At 46.9% G+C, this 15,077-nt stretch overlaps 1 non-coding gene and 1 pseudogene across 1 annotated transcript; one reads left to right on the forward strand and one right to left on the reverse strand.

Moving 5' to 3' along the window:
* Positions 1–7,200: 7,200 nt before the first annotated feature.
* On the reverse strand, positions 7,201–7,340 carry LOC136502421 (small nucleolar RNA F1/F2/snoR5a). The gene has a single exon (XR_010770562.1). It is a non-coding gene; the product is annotated as a small nucleolar RNA F1/F2/snoR5a (small nucleolar RNA).
* A 2,121-nt stretch (positions 7,341–9,461) lies between these two features.
* On the forward strand, positions 9,462–11,180 carry LOC136501898 (protein DETOXIFICATION 49-like; annotated as a pseudogene).
* The last annotated feature ends 3,897 nt before the right edge of the window (positions 11,181–15,077 follow it).

Genomic DNA, 15,077 nt, shown 5'->3' on the forward strand with positions numbered 1-15,077 from the left:
CCAGCATATCTCCACAAAAAAAGTACAGAGTCGCTCGTCTTCTCCAGCACAATTGTGCTGGACCGCTCGCCGCAGGCAGCGCACCTGCCCGCCCGGCCTTCTCCAGCACGGCGGCGCCGCACCCGCGCGCCCATCCCTGGCTGCTCCACGGTCTCCGCCATCATCCCACGCCACTGCCCCCATCCACCTCGCCCATCATGAAAGGGGAGGCAGGGGAGGCATGCACATGCGTCTGGGGAGGCTTACGCTTGGGGAGTCCTGGAGAGGCCTGCACCTGTGCCCCCATCAACTTCACTAGTCGGCAGGAAGGGGAGGTCTGTGCCTAGGTGTATGCTAGGCTGTTGACATCCCTCTGACTAGCGCATATTGCAAGCACATGTTTCAAGTGTTTCACATAGGTAGGTTGCAAGTGTTTCGTATGAATGTTGCAAAAGTAGATCGGGATGTTGCATATATTGCAATAGCTATACACGTATGTTGCAAGCGTATGTTCCTAATGTTTTATCTGCTTTTTCATACGTATGTTCCAAGTATGTTTCTTTGGATGTTGCATATGTTTCACACATATGTTGCAAGTGTTTTATCTGGATGTTGCATATGTTTTGCAATGGCTTTTCAAGTGTTTTTTCAGGTGTTTTTGCAAGTGTTTCAGACGTATGTTTCAAGTGTTTCATCTGTCTTCAGATGTATGTTGTAAATATTTCATCTAAATGTTTCAAAAGTAGATCAGGTGTTGTACATGTTGCAACGGCGCCGGTGGCTGGCGAGCAGTGGCCTGCCACAGGGCTTCGGCTCCTACCTCGCGTGGCGTGCCTCGCCCTCTTCTCTCCTCTCCCTCCCCTTCCTTCCCTTCCCTCCATTTTGTCGCGGCAATTCGAGCTCGACGGGGAAACCCTACCGAACAAGCACGCAGTTGCCCGCGGAGGTGCTAGCCCCGGGTGGGCCGATGGTGGCGTGATGCCCACGTGGTGGCCTCGGAGCAAGTTGAGGTCTGCACCGCCCGCTCGCTATGCGCGGAAAACAAGTAGCCGCGAGCGTTCGGAAGGGGGCGTCCGTCCGGACGTTCGGCGCTAGTCACGCCCTTTTCCTAGGAAAATAAACCAATTTCTGTGAAATTCATACGAAATTCCCTACGTTCCAAAGGACCCTAAAGATATTTTAAGGTTTATTTGGCTTTCCTCGAATGCACTTCAATATATATGATTGAGTCGTTTGGATGTAAAAAAATAGTTTATTTCCCACCTCAGTCTCTCTCAACCCATATAAATTATGTTGGATCGAAGTGCCAAACAAGTCCTGTATCCAACCGATTCTGTTAAGCATGACAAGTGTTTTCTTTTTAATGTTCGGCGCACTGCTGTCATGGAGCCACAATGAATGAACTTGAAGTGCATGACAAATATCGGCAGCAGTGTACTTGAAAAAGAAGGGCTGAAAACGCTGTGCAAGGAAAGGGCCATGAACTGTTGCTTATAATGTGCTCTAGGCCCCGTTTAGTTCCGAAATTTTTTGGCTTTTTGGCTACTATAGCAATTTCAGTTTTTATTTGACAAAAATTGTCTAATTATGGACTATTTAGGCTTAAAAGATTCGTCTCACGATTTCTCGGCTAACTGTGTAATTAGTTTTTTTTTCGTCTACATTTAGTACTCCATGCATGTGCCGCAAGATTTGATGTGACGGGGAATCTTGAAATTTTTTGGTTTTTGACTTGGAACTAAACGGGGCCTTAGGAAAGGCAAATCTATCATAATGGACAGGGGCGTTCATTCCACGTCACCAGTCACACCCAAAATGATGCGATCTATCGTTCGATCCCGACGTCCCTTATCATCATGCACGTTTCCTGTTACAGAGTATCTCTATGCTGGGTACAACAAAGTTGCATGTGTACATCCTCAAATTGCTAGCAAGTAGCAAGATGTGTGTTAATATAATTCCGGGGTCTTTTGCCAACGTCTTTTGGTGAAGCAAAGCATAGAGCCACAAATTAAGGCATGGCTCTCTTAGGGCGTGTTTAGTACAGCTCGCTCCCACTTCAGCTTCTGACAAACACTGGGGCATCAATGTTTGCAACTGTAGCATGAAACTGTTCTAGGTCCCGAAAGAGGTGAAGTCATAATTTTCACCTTCATCAACTTTAGCTCCGCCATGCTAGCGTTAAAGCTGAAGCTAGAGAGCGCTGTCAAACACGCCCTAGTATATGGGAGCAATATTTCTATGTCACAACCACCGTATAAAGTTTCTGTGAAATCCCAACCTCATAGTGCAAATAACTCCTTTGGTTGGCAAGAACAAAATTTGTTCAAGTGGCATTGGCGTGGCATATTCGTGGTACACAGGCCCCAAATGAGTCCTTAAAAAAAACTCAAATGAGTTCTTTGGTTGCACAAAATGTTCTAATTCCTTTATCTCACGCGCACTCACACTATGCATGGTCCACCCACACCGATCGAGCACATGTCTAAATAAAGATTAGGGACCTCAACCTTACGTAGAGCGGTCACGGATTTTGACCGTTGAACCCATATCCATGTGTGTATGTACTATTCCTTCATAAAGCATGATATTGTACTAAATGATATTATAAAATTAGCAATTCTATTTTTTTAATTACAAGGTCAAATATACATAAGCATACTCGCTCTCACATTGGACCATTGAAAGAACTGAACGTCCAAGAGGAGTGAATTGAACTCTAAAAAAATTTAACTGCAGCAACCTTAACCTAGGCAATTCTACTCACCCACTTGCACGGTTAGCTTCTTGAACTAAAAAGATCACACTGGTGAAAAGATTCACACTAAAAGGATCCTTACACTACTACAGAAAACTTAACCGAGTCAGACAAATTATATTAACTGAGGTGGGCAAGCCGTCCGCCTCTGTCCAAAGGTCACAGTTAATCCGGCCTTAACGGAGGCAGTTGGCCGACCGTCTCGGTTAATACTTATTAACCTGAGGCGGTCACCCTAAACAGACCGCCTCCATTAAGAGGTTAACCGAGGCGGTTGGCTAAAGACGCCCGCCTCAGTTAAACCATTAACGGAGGCGGTTGTTATTAGTTGCCCTGCCTCCGTTAATAATTTTAAGATAAAAAATACTTTTTTGAATTCAGATTTAAATTTGAATTTGAATTTCGTAAATTAAAACGCATATAGAGGACAAACATATATTACATTCATTCATGTGTCATCCTTATCGTTCCACGAATAAACATTAAGCTATTACATTACATGGATGTCTTTATCATCCGTACCACAAACACACATCACATTCGTACATGTGAAACTAAAGTCACATAATAAAAAGATGTCCACAACATTGTAATCCGTGATGTCTAGCATGGTTCTCCAGTTTCTTATCTTCACGTACTTCTCCTCCGTCGCTAACTCGCTCTCAGTGTTGAAGAACGTTTCCCAACATGCACGCAGGACTCCATGATAAATGTACAAATATCTGCTACTGTTCGAGTGATGCTCTTATGGTCGACATTTTCCTCATGTCCACCAACTTTGTGCTTTCTTGAGCTGTTGCTGCTTATGAGAGTTGTTGTTCTGCATTTACCGCTGCCTTCGATGTCGACGAGTTTCCACCAGGATGCACCGGCACTCGAATCTGCTTCACCGTGAAACTTCCAGACGGTGTAATCCTAGACGAAACCATACCGGACCAAGTGAGATTGCACCACGTTATCTTTCTGGGCAAGCTTGTTCTTGCAGCTATTACACAAACAAATGATGCGCGGCCGGTCCAGACTCAGACGATGCTTTTTCGCAGCAGCAACAAACTTTCTCACATGATCCAGGTAAGACGGATCCAACCTTCATGTCGTGTACATCCATTCCATGTCCATGACCGCGAACCTTACACACACAGAGCAAAAAAGGCGTATAAGCAGAGCAGTATGGAAAAAATACAGCCGGGTAACTCTAGATTTGATATCTCTCTCCTCCATATAGATCTAGATCTAGAGAAAAAGCACCCAAATGAAGAAAAAGAGAGAAGAATGAGGATTGGATAGCGATTAGCTACCTCTTACGGTGCCCTCCTTCAACAAATCTAAGGGCAAAACTTCTCCCCCTAGGAAATGCTCAATTTTTAGGGTTTTGGAGCTCAAAACCCACAAAAATAGAGAAGTTGTAGGGAAGAAGGGTGGGTGCGGCTGTATTTATAGCCCAGGATTAACTAAGGCGGGCAACAAAAGCCCAACTACCTTGGTTAATCGATTAACCGAGGCGGTTGCCCTAATATTGATTAACCAAGGCGGTTGCGTTAGGGCAACCGTCTCATTTAATAGGCATTAATCGAGGTGGACGTGTTAACTGAGGCGGTTGCTGGGCCGGCTGCCCGGCCACGAATAACCGAGACGGGCAACCGGCCCAACCGCCTCTGAACCCCTTTGCCAAACACCTCGGTTAAGTTTTATTGTAGTAGTGTTAGTTGCGGAAAGCACATTAAGTACACTCTTGCAAGTAGCAATATTGACTTGGATGGCTCTCACATACTTCACAAACTCACTCTAGAATCGTCTCACGCATGGAGTGAAAGAGCATCTCCCTATGAGCTGGGAAATGCAAATATACATATAGTGTGAAGGCCATGCTAGGCATGAAAAAAGTCTGCAGACATAGATATCATTGGGTGATCTGCCATGCTCCACCTAGGTGCACAGGATCATTTTGTGATTCTCTAGTCAAAGAGAATGTGCGAGCATATGCCTCGCCGTGATTCGTAAATGCACCACCAAATCATACGGCACTGGTCTAGTGTAACTTAGGCACTCGACACACTCGAGGCTTACCACTACTGGAAACTCATATTTTTCTGTGTGTGCGAAAACACATAGAAAATACGAATACCGTCAGAAAAATATTTTTCTGACGATGTACCCTCAGAAAAATATACACGGAAATATAATGACAGAAAAATTCAATTGTTCTGTGTGGTCGTCAGTCAGAAACAATTTTTCTGTGGGTGTTACACGCACAGAAAAATTGTGTTCGACTAGATTAAAAATAAAATTTTTGTGCATTATTCCTCACAGAAAAAAAAAAGAAAAATCCGACAGAAAAATCATTTTTCTGTTAGTGTTGTCCCGTTAGAGTTGCAGAGGTGCACTCACGGGAAAAATTGTATTTTTCTGTCGGGTTAGGTGAACGCACAGAAAAATTGTATTTTTCTGTCAGGTGTTAACAGACCACCAACAGAATAATATACACTTACCCATGCAGCAAATTGGATACAATAATTATTTAGAAACAGTAGCAACAGCATGTTAAAATATGGATTGTCCATACAGTAATTTTATCACAACATATAAAGATGGAGTCCAAATATTCAACACATTCATTCATAGCATCCAGGCTACATGTAGATGATGTCCAAATGTTCTGGCATCAATACATTCAAAAACATTACCATCTCATCTCAGCATTTCATGAATTTCACTACTTCAGTTTCCCTTTCCTCAGTAATCATGGGGGTGCAGAGCAGCGAAGGCCAGGTGATGTTCTCCTCCATCGCCCTGCTGCAGCAGAGGTTCAGGGAGCTGGAGAGGATCAGGGAGAAGCGGGAGGAGAAGCTTTCACACGTGCTCCCCCACCCCCCCCCCCCCCCCCCCCCCCCCCCCCCCCCCCCCCCCCCCCCCCGCCGCCCTGCGGCCACCGCCTCCCCGAGGGAGATGCTCGTGAAGTGGTTCTTCCACCCGGAGCTGCTCTACCCGTGCAGGCCGCTGCGTGACACCACTGCCGCTGTCGCCGCCGCCTCCTTATTCCCAGCCGTGCCAACCACTGTCTGTGAATGTAAAAGCTTCCAGCTCCATGGCGATAGCAACCACATCGCGGTGGAGCTGTGTCCCAGTAAGACCTACAACTACAAACATGTCTCTGGTGAAGTCGACGTCGACACCTCGCTGCACCTCTAGACTGCTACTGCTACTCCTGCTACTGAAAAATGTTGCAATGCCTTAAACTGCTGTTAACCTTTTGGTGTTGCTCTCGCAGTTTTTTTGGTAGCATACTACTATGTTCTTCTCTTCTTCTGTTGTAACAAGGGGTGTTAGGAGGGTTGACGGTGTGCTGTAATTATTACCAGTAGTACGATGGTCTTGGAGTTCCTTTATTGTCACCTCTTGGCACTAGAACTGCTTGCATCTTCCAACAAAGCACTGTTATCATCCGAGTACGAGAGTACCTCTGCAGGGCAGCCATTCTCTGTTATATCAGGATACTCATCACCAGAGGAATCATCAGAGCCCTTCTTCTTCCGTTTGACGATCTTCTTGGAGATCAGGCGGTTCACACCCTTGTTGTCAACACCAACACATTCACTGCTTATTGGCTTAAATAGGACTTTGCCCACCTTCCTTGCATTAGCTTCCACTATCTGTGAGCAAGAGAGGCCAGGTAAAGGTAGTAAAAACAACTACAGAAGATTATTTAATTCTGCAACAAAGAATGAGATTTTGGGTGAATTGTGAAACAGAAACTATGGATTTCTAGGGCTGCAGCAATTCAATAAAGTGTATCGAAGACTTCGGGAAAATGGGAGTCGCACCAACTAATAAAGGTTGTGTACCAATACCAACACAATTTCACTGAAATAACCTTATAACCCACAATATGAGTTCTGAATTGACAATTGAGTAGTAGCTTTTCTTATCTATTAGTTTTTGTATACTTTCTTTTTCTAGCTTCAAATAAAAAAAGAAAGTACAAATGGAGAGTAGTATTAGCACCACATAAGTGGAGTGTGGACATGTTATAGCAACCTTCTGAGTATTGTTGTTTTTTATATGCACAAACAAGCATGTAGAGGTGGTCGTGGATAATTGTTTTTATCAGTTGGTTCTTACTTCTTATAGTATGATAAGGCTAAAAGCATCTCAAAATTCAAAAGCACTACCATCTCAACATCAAGGAAATTTCTAAACTCTACTTATCAACTACTTCACTATTAAGTATGCTACTAATCCATTCACGTCAGTTTTCAGTCAAGATGCCACTAGCAGAAAGGCCAATCAAGTGAACTCCAATAATAATAGTAAGACTGTATTCAGAAAACAAATTACACTAGCTGGCTAGCTAGCAAAGAAAAAACAAAAGACTATATTCAGAAAACAAATTACACCTAGCTGGCTAACTAGCTAAGAAAAAACAATCATTAGTTTTTTCAGTCATGATCATTAGAACAATCAGAACATGTAAACGGGCATATAGTAACTGGAAACTCATAAATTAGCAACTAGTGTCGCAACATCCATTCCCCCTTGTATTCTGCCATGTTTCGAGACACACAATCACAAAGAATGACTGCAAGTCAGATACCAAATGGCATTGACTACAACAAATTACACTAGAAAACATACTCTGAATGCAATAAAAACTAAATTGCACATAAAAAATACAACAACCAACAACCACCACCACGCCCCGCCGCCGGCCACCACCACCACCACCGCAGCCACCGGCTGGATCCAGGAGAGGGAGGGCCGGATCCGGCCGGGTGAAGAAGGGGGAGGGGAGGGGCACCCGCTGGGGAAGAAGAAGGGGGAGGGGAGGGGCGACCGCCGGGGAAGAAGAAGGGGGAGGGGAGGGGCGCCGGCGGGGGAGAAGAAGGGGGAAGGGAGGTCCGCCGCCACCACCACGCCCCACCGCCGGCCACCACCACCACGCTGCCGCCGCCACCGGCCGGATCCGGGAGAGAGAGGGCCGGATCCGGCCAAGGTGAAGAAGGGGGAGGGGAGGGGCACCCGCCAGGAAAGAAGAAGGGGAGAGGAGGGGCGCCGGCGGGGGAGGAGAAGGGGGAGGGAAGGGCCGCCGCCACCACCACGCCCCGCCGTCGGCCACCACCACCACCACCACCGCAGCCACCGGTCGGATCCGGGAGAGGGAGGGCTGGATCCGGCCGGGTGAAGAAGGGGGAGGGGCGGGGCGCCAGCGAGGGAGGAGGGGCGCTGGGGCCGGGTGAAGAAGGGGGAGGGAAGGGGCGGCCGCCCGTCGGGAAGAAGAAGGCGGCGGGGCAGGCATGCGTGCGTAGCTGCGGCGGCGACGCAGCTTGTGCGTGCGTTCGTGCATGAGGAGAGCCGAGCAAGCAAGTCCGCGAATGCGTGCGTGCGAGGGTGTTTGGGGGCGGTGGCCGGCGGGTTAGGGTTAGGACTTCTTTGTTTTTTTATCTATCCTATGCGTGCATATATTTTTTCTGTGCGTTTTAAAGAACCGACAGAATAAATTGCATTTTTCTGTAAGTGCTGATTTTTCCATATGTGTATTGTCACGCACAGAAAAATCATACAATTATTCTGTGGGTTTTCGTATTTTTCTGTCGGGATATTTTGGAACCGACAGAATAATCGTAATTTTTCTGTGCGTACCTGAAAAAGACGCACAGAAAAATTCATCACCCACGGAACAATTCGAGTTTCCAATAGTGTACCATCACCGAGTGATCCAGCAGGCTCCACACAGGTACATCGGATCATATAGTGAAACACGATATATTGTCCACTTGACATATAGTCAAGTCACAACATCACCAGATGATCCGCCATGAGCCACCGAGGCTCACCAGATCATATAGCGCAACACGGTACCATGGCTAATAAATTCAAAACTGAGCTATGCACAGTGCCACTAGATGATCCACCAGGTAGGTTCCAACCATCCGATGCATATTCTAAGCTCGTTTTAAATCTAACCTTATACAATTCAACTTCTTTGAGATCGTTGACTCAAAATCTATCCAATAAGCCCACTATGCAATGACTCAAGAGAGTATACAATGTGTACACATCCAAATGTTTTCAAGTCGGACCCTATCAAGCTTCATGTCTTGGACCTCCTTAATAGTAGGATCAAAGATATAAACAAAGACATATACACAATACAACAAAAGTGCCTCTGAGCCCCATGCTTTCAGTTGACCCTACATGTTCTTAGCCTCTATGAATATCCTTATATTCGTATTGAAATCTATCATCGTGACCAACAATATCATGTGTCGGTGTGACTGACCCAGAGTGAATATCCCTACAAAACACATGTAGTTAAGGGCTAGGCAAAAGTAGAGAATGGATAAAAATTGTAGACCAAGCCCCACAGAAGAAGACTCAAGAGTGATTTCTCTAAGCCACTCCGCCTCTCGGAGATTTCCTGCCTCTATGTGTCGGCACTACATCGTTTACACTGTTACATACAAAATATTTTATTCACCGCTAGAATTTCTTTTTCTTCAATTCAAACATTGCACATCTAACATTTTGTTTTGGATCGAGATGAATCCGATAACATCCCAGGATTAAAGGAATTTAGAAAAAAAATCATGTGGACCCAGGGCACAAATTTTTTTTCAAACGGATGTCAGCATTGAGCAGAGCGGTTGGTTATATATACGTCCAATTCCCTAACTCCCTGTGCCATCACTCCCCTGCTCGCTTCGCATCATCAAACACATCTCGCAACGGCAAACAAACATTAGCGCATTGCCCGAAACAGCACACGCATCCACGTTCCACGGATCGCATTGCGATGTGCCACTGCTCCGAGCCGACACAATGCCACCACCAGGTCCTGCTCCCGCCAACCAAGGCCTGCCCCGCGCTGGGTGACCGCCCGAGGCCGGCACCGCGCGGCGGCGACTGCGGCACGGCCATCGAGGATCATCGCGTCCATCCTGCAACTCGCCGTGCCGATGGTCGGCGCGGGTCTGCTCATGTACATGCGCTCCCTCGTCTCCATGCTCTTCCTCGGCAGGCTCGGCCGCCTGCCCCTCGCCGGAGGCTCCCTCGCGCTCGGCTTCGCCAACATCACCGGCTACTCCGTGCTCTCCGGACTCGCCGCCGGGATGGACCCCGTGTGCGGCCAGGCTTTCGGCGCCGGCCGGACGTCCGTCCTCACCGCCGCGCTCCGCCGCACGGTCGTCCTGCTGCTGTCCGTGTCCGTGCCCATCAGCCTGCTCTGGCTCACCATGCACCGCGTGCTCGTCGCCACCGGCCAGGACCCCGACATTGCGGCCGCCGCGTACGACTTCATCCTGTGCTCGCTGCCCGACCTCGTCGTGCAGTCCTTCCTCCACCCGCTGCGCGTGTACCTCCGTGCGCAGTCCGTCACGCTCCCGCTCACGTACGCCGCCGCCGCGGCGCTCCTGCTCCACGTCCCCGTCAACTGCCTCCTCGTGGAAAGCCTCCGGCTAGGGATACGCGGCGTCGCGCTCGGCGCCGTCTGCACCAACCTCAACTTCCTGCTGTTCCTTGTGGCTTACGTCTACCTTACTGGACTAATGAATGGCGATGACGGCGGAAATGGCAAGGCCAACGCGCTGTGCGCGACGCCGCTGCCGGCGGCGGCGGCCGAGGACGACGCGGTCGAGTGGGGGTGCCTGCTGAGGCTGTCCCTGCACAGCTGCATGTCGGTGTGCTTGGAGTGGTGGTGGTACGAGATCATGGTGCTGCTCTGCGGCCTGCTCGCCGACCCCAAGGCGGCGGTGGCCGCGATGGGGATCATGATACAGACCACGTCGCTGCTCTACATCTTCCCGCACTCCCTCAGCTGCGCCGTGTCCACGCGCGTCGGGCACGAGCTCGGCGCGGGGAGGCCGGAGCGCGCGCGCCTCGTGGCCCGCGTCGGCCTCTGCTGCGGCGCCGCGCTCGGGCTCCTGGCGTGCGCCTTCGCGGCGTCCGTGAGAGGGGTGTGGGCGCGGATGTTCACCACCGACGCCGCCATCCTTCGGCTAGCGTCCGCGGCGCTGCACATACTCGGCGCGGCCGAGCTGGGAAACTGCCCGCAGACGGCCGGCTGCGGCGTGCTGCGCGGCAGCGCGCGACCCGGAAAGGCGGCGAGGATCAACGTCTCCGCCTTCTACGGCGTCGGCATGCCGGCGGCGCTCGCGCTGGCGTTCTGGCCCGGGCGGCTCGACTTCGCCGGCATGTGGGTCGGCATGCTCGCCGCGCAGCTGGTGTGCGCGGCGCTGATGCTGCACGTGGTGCTGCGCACGGACTGGGTCGAGCAGGCCGTCCGCGCGAGCGTGCTAACCGGCGGCGGCGGCGGCGGCGTCATAGTCGTCGCCGATGTCAAAAGCGGGCATGCAGACGCTGCCAAAGTAAAGATGGACAGCGGCATGCTCGTCGTGACTGTGCTAACTTGATCGTCACGGAGGATTCTTGGATTCTTAAAAAAAATCGCTCTTTGAACGTCCGATCCAGTGGTATTTTTAGCATTTGGAAGTTGGAACGATGAAAATATTGAGGGCATTGCATCATCCGTGCTACCTAATTTTTTCCCTCTTCGAATTATGTGTTGAAGAGATGTGAAATTTTGTTTTGGCAAAAAGCATGCACCGTTGCATGGAGGTTGCAAACAGCGGCACGACGATGTGATGATGTCTGCTGCAAACGTACGTGGACGTCTCACAAATTTTGGGCCTCGTGTTATTTTTTTTAGTGGAGATTACACTTGTGCATGCAAGTGGTTTCCAATGCAACTTGCGAGTGACTTGACAGTCGACAAATATGCCCGTTTCATGTGCTATGCACAACATTAATCTGTACCTCTAATCTACTGATTTGTCAGGGTTAATTATTTGTCCTTTTGCTGAACGGGAAAAAGAGAAAACTGCGTTCAAGGTCACCGAACTTATCTTGCAGGTGCAAATAGGTCACTGTTCTAAAAAAACAACCTAAGAGGGTGTAGATGGTTTTTATTACCATTATTATCATTAATATCATTAAAAAGAAAATAGACATCCAAATTTTTGAGTTAAAGATGACGGAACCTGAGCTTTCACCGAATAAGTTAAGCTAGATTCACTTCCTAGGTTATTGTTCTAATAAATTGGACTAAATCATAACTAGACTTTCTAAGTAAATTGTCTAAGGTCATTGATATGTCAACTCCTCTAATCGCGTTGAAATTGGCACTACACATGATACATATTTAAATAAAAACCCCTCAAACAACATTTAACTGATGTCTTGTACGATTTTTTTCACTTCTAACTACTCCCTCCATTCCAAATTATAAGTCATTTTGATTTTTAGATACATAGTAAAATCTTTTAGATATATAGTAAAATCTATGTAGCTACAAAAGTCAAAACGACTTATAATTTAGAATAGAGCAGTTACCATGGTTCACCTACTCGATGCATATTGTTCAACCAACAACCTAGTGGACACTCTTTTATGGCGTTATATACTCAGGGTTGTGCCATGATGAACCATGGTCTCTCTCTCTCGTTCTATGGGTTGTGCCATGTTGAACCATGGTCTCTCTCGTTCTATATTGTGCAAGTGGATTGGCTGCTCTCATGGCAGTCATGACACTTCTCGGCATCCACAAATAATGTTTAATATATGAGATAGGGCTGCAAATTATTAGTTTTAGCATGATGAAGTGAGTTTAACACAAAGATTGTAAATTGTGCCATCATTATAATGTGAACCTATTGCCATATAGTGGCACTATATGCAGTGTCCACAACAATAAGATTGGACAAGTCGGCACATGAGTAACCTTATGGCATGTGTAGATGGACTAGGACTAGTTGTTAACTGTGGGTGAAAATAAGACAACTAGTCGTTAGTCCATACATGTTTAGATCCCTAGATAATAACTTCATACATATCTACAGATGTACTAGAGTGCCCCTTCACTTTTCCCCTCTTCCCTCTGTCGCACGAATCTCTCTCTCTCTCTCTCTCTCTCTCTCTCTCTCTCTCTCTCTCTCTCTCTCTCTCTCTCTCTCTCTCTCTCTCTCCACAGCAGAGACTATTGGAGCATCAGTGGAGAGATGATCGAAGCTTCCAAGGTTAGCCATGGTCGGGCGGAGGCGTAGGCATCGAAGTCCAACAAGGTGCGCTAGTAGGCAGGTTGTCACAAGCCAGACTCCAAAGCATGGGTAGAGACGAAGCTACATTGGAGGTAGGGCTCGGTGGCCACCAGTATCTCCGCTCACTGCGAGCGTGCAAAACCCGTCCACCTCCATTGCTCCATCTCCCTTTCTCCTCCTCGGTCTTAAAGACCAGCAAGGGGACGGCATCTGAATTGAAGGCGGAACCAAATGAATTCATCCCTTACAAGCAGCTGAATCGAAGGTGAGACCAGGTGGGTGGCAACGCCCCGGAATCCCTACGTGAGAGTGCTTGTTGTGCGTCGGCACAAGCCACAACGTGCGCAGTGGCATACGGTGGCGTCTGGGGAGAGGGACGTGTGGCGCAGCCAAGCAGGTGAAAAAGAAGCACGTGGATAAGGTTAAAGGGGGCATTTTGGTCTTTTCTCCATCCGTGGTCACCTTTTAGCCCCCGTCAAATGCTATTTGCCAACTAGTTGATAAACAACTTGTCCTTTTCTTGGCTAACAATTAGTCCATCTTTTAGCCCCCATGTTTGGATCCTTAGGAGCTAAAAAAATAGTAAACTAGTAGTTGTTAGGCCATGGGATCCATACAGACTCTTAGTTGGTTGACTTAATAAGTTTAGTGATGGATAGTCCCATTTCAAACTTTGTGACCGATTTGCTCGTATATGACAAGTTTGGTGACCATAAATACAATGTACTTGAGTGAAAAATATACAGAAGCAATTATATATTTCATATGTTCCTTGATACCTTTCAACTATTTGAAGTAATTTATTTCATACCTCTTATCTTGCAACTAAGATAAACCCCAACCCAACCCCTACCTGAACCCCTACCCTAATTCTGATGGAAATTCAAACAAATTTGGTTCCAAAACAACATTGTATCCTACCTTTTAATATTGGAGCCCCTCTTTTCACATGGGTAACCCTCTATATATAGCTGGGAGCAATCCATGGGGCTCCTATCCACATCATTTCCCACTTCCAACACCACTACCCATAGTTTTGGCCCTATCCTGAGCACATTATTCTACTAGGTATGCGTTGTCATCAGTTGTGCAATCTACTCATACCGCAAGCACATAGTGATGTTGTAGCCTCTTCCCTAGGAATACATCAGTGTTTATATCGAACTCAAGGAACATATAGGACTCTAGCTAAGCAAATAGTTCTACTAACTAGATCCTTGAAAGGTTGAAATGTTTATATCAAAAATGTTCGCCAGACTGACTTATCACAACTCTCAGTGACATCTTGTGCCACTCTTTACATGCACTATGATAATGAATAGATTGGCAAAAAATCTAACCACCACGGTTACGACCACTAAGCAAGATCAAACTTGATTAAGAATTGCATTGTACAATTGACCAACCACCAGACATATGCATAGCCAACTATAGGTTATACTAAAAGAGTGCAATAGTTCAAATAGATGATTGCCCCTTGCATAGGAAAGAACATATGATACTAGCTCATCAGGGCCTTTATGTCGATGACTGGCCCTATGGGAGAAATCTCAGGAAAAATGAGCATGGGACGGAGCGATATTAGGCGGTGCATACTACAACAAAGCTAGTGGATTCGAGTCTTTGCCTATCTTCATGCCTTTTGAGCCCCAATCTTGATCTCTTGGGTGGTGCTTCTTACCAAAAAGAGGTGATCATTTAAGCTTGCCTCTTTGCAAATAGCAACATCAACCAAAAAACACAAGATGTTGTGTTATGGGGTTCGTGTTAGCGCCACATTGCATAAACCCTATTATAAAGGATGAAACAATCAATATAAATGTTGTAAAAATGTTACTGCAAATAGCACCAATAGTAAGTGACAAGTGTTTTGGTGATTAATAACAACTTTAATGTTTGTGATTAACTATTTGTATTAATGGCATATCTTAAATCAAGTCACAATGACCATAGGAATCTTAAGTCTGTAACTTATGGAACGATCAAAGAATATTGATGTCAAGATTAAGGGTCTTCTAGTTCTAAGTGTTACAAGGAGATGGAGGACACTTAGAGTTGTTTTTTCTAGTGGTAGTTCTTTGAACGTTCAACTATAAAGATGGGCAAAGAGATAGTAGCTTAACCTAACGAGTTTAGATTGGTTGGATATGGAATTGTGGAATTTTAGCATAAGGTAGACCATAGAAGTTCTTGGAAATTTTGGATCAAAGAATTGATTCAAAAGGATTGAATGGGATATGTCCATGAAAAAA

Source organism: Miscanthus floridulus, chromosome 13 (assembly GCF_019320115.1).
Source record: "Miscanthus floridulus cultivar M001 chromosome 13, ASM1932011v1, whole genome shotgun sequence".
Lineage (NCBI taxonomy): Eukaryota > Viridiplantae > Streptophyta > Magnoliopsida > Poales > Poaceae > Miscanthus > Miscanthus floridulus.